General features: G+C 42.6%; 1 protein-coding gene across 3 annotated transcripts in view; it reads left to right on the top strand.

Annotated features, from left to right (window-relative positions):
* The first annotated feature begins 1000 nt into the window (after window positions 1-1000).
* LOC307197211 (uncharacterized protein) overlaps window positions 1001-9427 on the top strand; it is a 471902-nt gene continuing 463475 nt past the window's right edge. For all 3 annotated transcript variants that reach the window (XM_079942947.1, XM_079942946.1, XM_079942945.1), the window contains exon 1: window positions 1001-1266. The gene's annotated coding sequence lies outside the window, so the exon portion shown is untranslated. The remainder of the gene's footprint in view (window positions 1267-9427) is intronic.

The raw sequence follows: 9427 nt of genomic DNA, 5'->3' as shown, positions 1-9427 counted from the left end.
TATAACATTGCTTGTCTGAGTAGGATTTAGATCAGTCCTGTCTGATAGAAATATAATGCAAAGACACACATGTAATTTAAAATTTTCTAGGAACCACATTTAAAAAGGAAAAAGAAACAGGTGAACTTAATGGATAACATGTTTTATGTAAACCAGTATATCCAAAATATTATAATTTCAACATATCGATAGAAAAATACTAATGAGATATTTACATCTTTGAAATCTGGGCTGTATCTTATACCACATCTCCGTTTGGATGAGTTACATTTTCTTCATCAGAAATGGTGAGTGGCTACTGCCCTGGACAGTGCAGACTGAGATGTTGTTACCTCACATTTCTGGGGAAGCTGGTAATTGAGAATGGTGTCGACTTTTGAATTTAGTGAGAATTTCTTAGTGTAGTAGGAGGGGATGGTAAGGAGGCAGGGATGGCAATGGTTGAGGACCACCGTAATAAAGTCAGGTTTGCCCTTTATTTCATTTGCTTCTAAAGAATTCCACATGATGTTTGCTGACAAAGGTTTCCTGACATTGGGCAAGGTAGTGCCTTTGAGCCTCTGATTTCATTTTATGTTACACGGGTACAATCATATAATAATGATATATAACAATAATATAGTAAAAATAATCAGAATATCCAGCTCACTGGGTTGTTGTGATTGAACAAATGAGAAAGCACTAAGAAAAACAGCACACAGTAGTAGTTACTTATTTGGTGAAAAATCGGCCTTTTCATATTTAAAAAAATAGCTCTGTTGAGGAATATTCAACATTCAATAAACTGCACACATTTAAAATGTACAATTTGATACATCTTTTGTCAGATGTATCACATTGTACACTTTGTATGTACCCATGAAATTAATCAGGAAATGCACATACCTATCACTCCTCAAAGTTTCTTTATGCCACTCTGTTATTCCTCCTTCCCATTCCTCTTTGTTAGTTTATCTGGCTTCCTGAACTCAGCCTAATTATTTTATGGTTCATCCATGCTGTTTCATGTATCAATAGTTGCTGGGGGTCACGCAGAGGACGTGACTGCTGGTTGACCCGTGAGCTTGACCCGCGCATGCGTTCCTCTTGCCTTCCGGGCACTAGAAGCCGCGTCAAGGAAACAGCCTTGAGGTAGTCGTGTTATATTGAGACCGTCCGGACAGTATGCGTCCCTGAACCCCGTTAAGAGCTCTCTATAAACTTTAAGGTTCTGGCGGGCAGGTGCAGAGATCTCGTTTTGCGGACACCGAAGACAAATCTCCGAGGGTGAGTTCCCTTGCTTTTTTTTTTTTTTCTTTTTTTGGCGGTACGCGGTCCTCTCACTGTTGTGGCCTCTCCCGTTGCGGAGCACAGGCTCCGGACGCGCAGGCCCAGCGGCCATGGCTCACGGGCCCAGCCGCTCCGCGGCATGTGGGATCCTCCCAGACCAGGGCACGAACCCGTGTCCCCTGCATCGGCAGGTGGACTCTCAACCACTGTGCCACCAGGGAAGCCCTCCCTTGCTTTTTTTTTTTTTTTTTTTTGCGGTACGCGGGCCTCTCACTGTTGTGGCCTCCCCCATTGCGGACCACAGGCTCCGGACGCGCAGGCTCAGCGGCCATGGCTCACGAGCCCAGCCGCTCCGCGGCATGTGGGATCTTCCCGGAACGGGGCACGAACCCGTGTCCCCTGCATCGGCAGGCGGACTCCCTTGCTTTTTAAAGCTGCCATCTATGGGAAATCCTGAGTTGGCTATGGACCTCTATGTGGGGAGGGGTGGCCCGAATGTTAGATGCTTGTGGACCCTCCGGTGAATACAGGGACTCCTCCAACGCCAGCTGGTCTGATGCACTTGTTGGGGGGAGCTGCATGTGGCGCGCTGCGGCAAAGAAGCGACGCGGGGCTGCGCAGTGGGCGGGCCTCGCTGTGGGCAGGTCGCTGGCCGCCAATGCCGGGCTAGAGGCAGAAGCTCAAGTTAGAAAGTTGGAAGAAGAGCTGAGGGGAGAAGGACATGCGGATGGCCCACTACTTTGCGAGCTTCGGGCCCGGGGAACAAGGTGGCAGAGCAGGATGTAAGTTGGAGATCGTAGAGTGCCGTTTGGCAAAGCTGGGCAGGCATCTCCCAAGCAGGTACGCTCTTCAAGTTAGATGTACCTGTGACTCCGGACACTGGCTTGGGCCCTGTGACAGAGACAACAAAAGGAGAGAGAGGGCTTCCCTGGTGGCGCAGTGGTAGAGAGTCCACCTGCCGATGCAGGGGACACGGGTTCGTGCCCCGGTCCGGGAAGATCCCACATGCCGCGGAGTGGCTGGCCCCTTGAGCCATGGCCGCTGAGCCTGCACGTCCGGAACCTGTGCTCCGCAACGGGAGAGGCCACAATAGTGAGAGGCCCGCGTATCGCAAAAAAAAAGAGAGAGGACCGCTAGGATGTTGGTCTCAGCTCTGGAAGGGGGCAGAAACCTGATCTACCCCACAGAGCAGCAGCTCCCCCTGGTAGAGAGGCTTATGAATGGACAGTTTATCTTGGTCAGAGCTTCCCTTCCTATCAAGGGGTAGGTGGAGAATATGTCCCATAGAGTCACCTCTGCCATGGCCCAGACTCCCCCGTTGACTCGGTGGGCTGCCTATGTGCAGTAGAGAAGCACCCTGTCCACTAGCCCCACTGGTACTAATAGAAATGTGGGTGCTACTAGATCCTGAAGAGTTTGGGGATCCTCCGGATGCCCCCACCCCGATTCCTATGGCGGTCCCTGTGGCCAGTAGAGAGTGGAGGAAATTCCCACTGGTGCCTGGTGTACAGCTGCCTGGAAATAGGAACAAACTGCAGCAGCCAAAGGGGTGAACTCAGAAGAGTTTGGCTGGGGGTCACTCCCGAGCCCTGGTAGATTCTATTTCATCTGCTACATAGGTGATCTCAGGACAGTTTTACTTCATTTTCAATCTTGTTGCCTTTTATTTCCTTTCTTGCCTTAGTGCCCTGACTGTAACCTTAAATGCAATGTTGAATAGAAATGGTGAAACCAAACCTTTTTACTGTTCCTGACTTTAGAGGGAAAGTATTCAGTCTTTTACCAATAAGTATGATGTTAAGCTGTAAACTTTTAAAAACACACCTTTCATGAGATTGTGAAGGTTCCCTTCTATTCCTAGTTTGCTGAGAGTTTAAATTGAGAATGAACGTTGGAACTTGACAACTGTTGATGTTGGAACTGGTCAATATCAAATGGGTTTTAAACAAATTTTTGTTTTAATATGGTGACTTCTACTGATTGATTTTCAAATATCATACCAGCCTGAACTCCTGGGATAAACCCCACTCTATCATGATATATTTTGATACATTTTATATATTGTTGGATTTAATATGTTAAAATTTAGTTTGGAATTTTAGAATCTGTGTTCCTGAGAAATATAGGTCTTTGGAATGAATACTTAACATGAGATCCTCTTAACAAATTTTTTTAAAATAAATTTATTTATTTTACTTTATTTTTGGCTGCGTTAGGTCTTCGTTGCTGCGCGCGGGCTTTCTCTAGTTGTGGTGAGCAGGGGCTACTCTTCGTTGTGGTGCGTGGGCTTCTCATTGTGGTGGCTTCTCTTGTTGTGGAGCACGGGCTCTAGGTCCGTGGGCTTTAGTAGTTGTGGCTCGTGGGCTTACTTGCCTCGGTGGCATGTGGGATCTTCCCGGACCATGGCTTGAACCCGTGTCCCCTGCATTGGCAGGCAGATTCTTAACCACTGCACCACCAGGGAAGCCCAACAAATTTTTTTTTTTTTTTTTGCGGTACTCAGGCCTCTAGCTGTTGTGGCCTCTCCCATTGCAGAGCACAGGCTCCGGACGTGCAGGCTCAGCGGCCATGGCTCATGGGCCCAGCTGCTCCGTGGCATGTGGGATCTTCCCGGACCGGGGCACGAACCCGTGTCCCCTGCATCGGCAGGTGGACTCTCATCCACTGCGCCACCAGGGAAGCCCCCAACCCATTTTTAAGTACACAATTCAATATGTTAACTATAGTCACAATATTGTACATCATATCTCTAGAATTTATTCATTTGCACAACTGACATTTTATACCCATTGAAGAGCAACTCCCCATTCCCCCTTCCTTCTTGCCTCTAGCAACCACCATTCTACTCTCTGTTTCTATGAGTTTGACCATTTTATTTATTTATTTATTTAAAATTATTTATTTATTTATGGCTACATTGGGTCTTTGTTGCTGCGTGCGGGCTTTTTCTAGTTGTGGTGAGCGGGGGCTACTCTTCGTTGTGGTGCGCCGGCTACTCATTGCAGTGGCTTCTCTTGTGGAGCACGGTCTCTAGGTGCACGGGCTTCAGTAGTTGTGGCACGTGGGCTTCAGTAGTTGTGGCTCGCGGGCTCTAGAGCGCAGGCTCAGTAGTTGTGGTGCACAGGCTTAGTTGCTCAGCAGCATGTAGATCTTCCCGAACCAGGGCTCGAACCTGCGTCCCCTGCATTGGCAGGCGGATTCTTAACCACTGCGCCACAAGGGAAGTCCCGAGTTTGACCATTTTAGATTCTTCATGCAGTGTTTGTTCTTCTGGAACTGGTTCACTTCACTTAGCATAATGTCCTATAGTTTCATCCATGTTGTCCCACATGGCCTGTTTTTCTTTTTTAAGGCTGAATAACATTCCATTATATGTATATACCACATTTTCTTGATCCGTTCATATGTTGATGTTTAGGTTGTTTCCATGTCTTGGCTATTGTGAATTATGCTACAATGAGCATGGGGATGCGACTATCACTTCAAGATCCTGATTTCAGTTCTTTTGGATATATACCCAGAGGTGGGATTGCTGGATCATATGGTAGTCCTATTTTTAATTTTTTCGAGGACCACCACACTGTTTTCTATTGTGGCTACACTATTTTACATTCCCACCAACAGTATACAAGTGTTCTGATTTTTCCACATCCTTGACAAAACTTATCTTTCTTGCTTTTCAGTAATAACAATCCTAACAGGTTTGAGGCGTTACCCCACTGTGGTTTTGATTTCTGTTTCCCTGATGATTAGTGATATTGAACATCTTTTCATATACCTATTGGCTGTTTTCTGACATTTCTTCAGAAAAATGTCTAATCAAGTCCTCTGTCCATTTTAAAATCAGGTTATTGCTTTTTGCTATTGAGTTGCATGAGTTCCTTATACATTATTAATAATTAGCTCCTTTTCAGATACATGGCTTGCAAATATTTCCCCTCATTTCATGGGTTTCCCTTTTACTAGGTTATTTCCTTTGCTGTGCAGAAGCTTTATAGTTTGATGTAGTCCCACTTGTCTATTTTGGGGGTTTTTTTGCTTGTGCTTTTGTCATATCCAAGAAATCATTGCCAAGACCTATGTCAAGAAACTTCTCTTCTATGTTTTCTTCCAGGATTTTTTCAGTTTCAGGTCTTATGTTTAAATCTTTGATCCATTTTGAGTTGAGTTTTATATATGGTATAAGAAAAGGGTCCAACTTCATTCTTTTGTATGTGGATATTTACATTTCCCAACAACATTTGTTGAAGAGACTGTCCTTTTTCTATTGTGTATTCTTGGCATCCTTGTTGAAGATCAGTTGACTGTATATGCATGGGTTTATTTTGGGGCTCCCTTTTCTGTTCCATTGATCTATATGTCTTTATGCCACTATCATACTGTTTTAATTACTGTAGCTTTGAAATATATTTTAAAATCAGAAAGTGTGATGCCTCCAGCTTTGTTCGTCTTTCTCAAGATTGCTTTGGTTGTTCTGGACCTTTTATGGTTCCATGTGACCATTAACTTGGGATGTCTTTCCATGTATTTGTGTCTTTTAAAATGTCTTTCTTCAGGGTTTGGTAGTTTTCAGTGTATAAGTCACCTCCTTGGTTAAGTGCCTTCCTAAGTATTTTATTCTTTTTGATGCTATTGTAAGTGGAATTGTTTTCTCAGTTTCTCTTTCAGGTAGTACATTGTTAGTGCATGGAAACACAACTGAGTTTTGCACGTCTATTATGTATCCTGCAATTTCATTGAATTCATTTATTAGTTTTAATAGTTTTTTTGTGTGTGGAGTCTTTAGGGCTTTCTAAATATATAATAATAAAATCATGTCATTTGCAGACAAGGATAATTTTACTTCTTCCTTTCTGATTTGAATGTCTTTTATTTCTTTTTCTTGCCTAATTGCCCTGGCTAGGACTTCCAGTACTATGTTAAATAAATGGCAAGAGTGAGCACTGTCTTCTTATTCCTGATCTTAGAGGAAAAGCTTTCAGTTTTTCATTATTGAGTTTAACGTTTGCTGTGGGTTTTTAATATATGGTATTTATTATGTAGAGGTAAATTCCTCCTATACCTAGTTTGTTGAGAGTTTTTATCATGAAAAGAAGTAAACTGCAATTTGGAGACGTCAAGTGATTTGTCCAAACTCATAGAGTTTGTTAGAGGTAGAATTAGGCCTCCAGATTTTCCATCTAGGTGCTTTTCCCATGAAATAGTGCTACCTACCCTTCTTTCTCATTCTCTAGGCTTCTTCCAATTTTGGTAAACACTCTGACATTCACAAATAGGAATTTCACAGAATATTATAGACGCACTTGTACCATAGTTCTATATAAGATTTTAAAATTTCTTTCTCCTCTTTATGCTTATATTTGCGTGTGTGTGTGTGTGTGTGTGTGTGTGTATGTGTTGGGATGAGGGTGAAGGTGAGGGGAAATTGGAAAATATAAGCAGACTTAGTATAAAGCAAATTAGCTGTCATGAAAGAAAATTATGAACTGTCAGACATAGACATCCCTAAGTCCATCTTCATTTTATAGCTGATAAAATTGTGACTTTGAGAATTTAAGTGACTTGTCTTATTTTAACATTTGGGAAAGCTAAATTTGGAGTAAACTAAAATTTAGTCTAGAGTACATTCCATTAGGCATATTGTTTTTTCATAGTTTGTAACTGCTTCCAGGGTAGTTAACACGGGTGGTTATTATAAGTAGTGTGGTACAGCTACATCAAAATTCCTGTAATTTCTTTAAAGAAATACTTTTGGAGAAGTTAAGAGCTCCCTATAACTTTTAATATTAGCAGTTTTTGTTACTTACACTATCTTTTTTCCTTTTACATTAAACATATATCAATAACAACAAAAAACAATCCTTAAGCTTAAGCATTATGATGATAGTGTCTACAGAAATAGTGCACATAAAAAAATATTTAGAATTAGATTTTGGCTTTAGGTGATTTTTGTAAATGAGACACTTTAAAAAATAACTTTATAAATATCTTTACAAGATTGAAATTATCTTGCAGTAGAAGTATGAATTTTATTACATCACAAATGTATATTATATGAATGCAAAATTGGATGCTGTTGAATCTTAGACAATCTGACTTTTAGAATGATTATGTGAGTGAAATTCCGTGAATAATAATAATTGTTTGGTAGTGGATCGATTATTTTTTTGAAAGTGAATTCATCATTTTCTTGACTGTGTCTGATCCTTGGATCCTTGGGGGTAGATTTTCTGTACAGCACATGTGGATTTAGCTATGTGAGTCCCATTAGTGTGAAAGGAGTTTTGCAGCTAAATCCATGAGCTGAGCAGTTGCTCTTTAATGTTATTTTAATATTTAATGGTTATTGCAGGGCTGTCAAGCTGGGACTGTTTCAATGAGAGAGATTTCCAGAACTTATGAGAGAGATTTTAAACATCTATTCAGAGCATATTGCAATATCCTTCTTTATAAGAGGAAGATTCTTTAGGGAGAAACAGTCCAATTCAAAAGAGAGTTTCCCTTTAATTGTGGCAAATTTGAGACTGAGATAATAGATTTCTTATTTTTATTAGAATTATCCAAAGGATCCATTAAATTGCTTTCATGGGGTAACAGATATTAATTTGGTGTAATTTTAATGGAGTATCAGATAAAGCCAGGGATAAAGGGTTTTGGGTTTTGTTTTCTGTTTATGAATACTCATTATTTGTGTCATTCGTTTTATGATTTTTTTGAGTTAATTGGCACTCTTGATTTTCCTCAAAATTCCGTAGGCAAAATTTACAGAAATTATCGTAAGTGAAGAAGCCTCCATGAAGAATCCATGATCTTTCCTACGAGTTAGATTATTTCATCATCTCAGGGATGAATCTCATACATGGCTGCATTCTTCCCTCTAGGCATCTCCCTAAATGCCTGGTGGCCCCCAAGAAATCAGCACATGCCTGCATATTATTGAAGAATGAGGACATCTAGCCTTCAGTCCTTGAAATATACCCCATATTATTTTGATCAATTCTAGGGAACATAAAACCTGTATCTCAGGTAGCTTAAGAAGTCACTCAAGGTCACCAGGTTCATTGGAAAGACTCAAATGAAAAATAAAAGAACAGCTGTGTTTATCTATTACTTACCCCTCCTTTGTCCTGAAAGTTCAAGCTTTCCTTGTCTTCTTTCACTCAATGTATAAACCTGTGCAAGTTTCCACACTATGAAAACAAGCCAGCACACCAGCTTGTCCACCATGCATCTCTCCCCTCCCGCTCTGTTCTTACATGACTCCTTCCACTTACTGCCCAGCTCCTCGAGAAAGCCATCTGCCTCCTCCAGCCCCTCTTCTACTTCCTTCCCGCTCGGTGCCATTTCCACTTCATCTGCTGACCTCTCTCCAGTATCTACCTGACTTGTCCACTCTTTGCTTCTTCCCACCCTTTATTGCCTTCTCTTCACTTCTTTCCTCCCTTTATCTTTTCTCCTTACTTCAAACTCTTACTAAATACTTATGTTTCTTTCAGGCCTCGCTCTAAGTGTCTCACAAAGATCAGTAAGTCCTGGTCACGGTTCTGAAGGGGCTTAGGTTCTGATGGGAGAGTAACAGAAAAGCATCCTCCCTTTTTCTGCTCTGTGATACTAGAGCTTGGTCTCTGAAAACCACGTTTCTCCCTTGCTGGCCAACGCCCTTTTAAGTTCTGTCAATAGGGGGCGTGCGAGAGAGCCAGGAAGGCAGGAGTTAGGCAGAGGGACTTCCTCTTTGCTCTTTGCTTACTGTTCCTGTCAGTGCTCCTCGGCCACAGCCCTTCACTCAGGCAGTGATGGTTGGTTCTAGTCTCCAACGCCTTGTTGGTATCCTCAGAACCAGCTTCATGGACCCTTCAATGGTACTAGCACCAGCTGGACAGCGCTCTGCCCGAGAGGTCTGGGTCCCAGCTCTGTGGAGCATGTTCTCTGAGCTCCAGGGCTATCAGCATCTCCAGGCAGCATCCTTTCTCAGGGGTGGGGGCCCTAACTCTGTGGGGCTGAGTCTAGCAGAAGGTCCAGGCTGTACAGCCAACTGCTCTGCCACTCGATTCCTTCTGACCCAGAAGTTCCAGGAGCCTCCGTGATCTGCAGCAAGCAGGGACCCAGAAAGGAGCCTCAGGCAAACCCCAATGGGAGAATTACAGTGCAGACCCCCTAA

The sequence above is a fragment of the Stenella coeruleoalba genome (assembly GCF_951394435.1).
Source record: "Stenella coeruleoalba genome assembly, chromosome: 14".
NCBI lineage: Eukaryota > Metazoa > Chordata > Mammalia > Artiodactyla > Delphinidae > Stenella > Stenella coeruleoalba.
The sequence above is the reverse complement of the archived record's forward strand: the minus strand, read 5'-3'. Positions and strand labels throughout refer to the sequence as shown.